Source organism: Antennarius striatus, chromosome 14, assembly GCF_040054535.1.
Source record: "Antennarius striatus isolate MH-2024 chromosome 14, ASM4005453v1, whole genome shotgun sequence".
Taxonomy (NCBI): domain Eukaryota; kingdom Metazoa; phylum Chordata; class Actinopteri; order Lophiiformes; family Antennariidae; genus Antennarius; species Antennarius striatus.
Window position 1 is genome coordinate 11,063,473 of NC_090789.1, and position 524 is coordinate 11,063,996.

The 524-nt window shown below is 44.8% G+C and overlaps 1 protein-coding gene across 1 annotated transcript in view; it reads right to left on the reverse strand.

Moving 5' to 3' along the window:
- LOC137607818 (hippocalcin-like protein 4) overlaps window positions 1-317 on the reverse strand; it is an 18,797-nt gene extending 18,480 nt beyond the window's left edge. The window contains exon 1 of the mRNA XM_068333819.1: window positions 184-317. The gene's annotated coding sequence lies outside the window, so the exon portion shown is untranslated. The remainder of the gene's footprint in view (window positions 1-183) is intronic.
- Between the last annotated feature and the right edge of the window lie 207 nt (window positions 318-524).

The window sequence follows — 524 nt, forward strand, 5'->3', positions numbered from 1 at the left end:
CACTGACAGGATAAGTACCTGTGATGGCACACCAATAAAACCATGTTCATGACTACTTGTTGCTTCCTTTAGGTGGGAATTAGATATAAGCAAATTAATATTTGACACATTACTTGACCATAAGAGAATGAGTACCACATGGGGAACAATACACAAATAAACAAACAAAAAAAGTCCACTTACCCTGTAATCTTTGGAGAAATCTCCTGACAGCTAGATAACAACAACAACCTGTCCTCTGCCTTTTATTTTGGCGGTAATTTGCGGGTCCACAACAGCCCCTCCCGCATGGAAGAGGACCTTCGCGTTGATTCACCTCTTCGCCTGTGGTAGAAGATGAATGAACCACTGCGTCTCCCTTGCCAACACATTTGCATTAACTCCGCCTCCTCACGCCATGATTAGCTAGGATGATGCCTAGGGGCGTATCCTCTTCGTCTGATTGGACGGATAACCCGCTGTGCGTGATTCTCTGAAGGGACGAGAGAGAAAGGTTGTGGGAAGCTCTGAATCTAAAACACGAT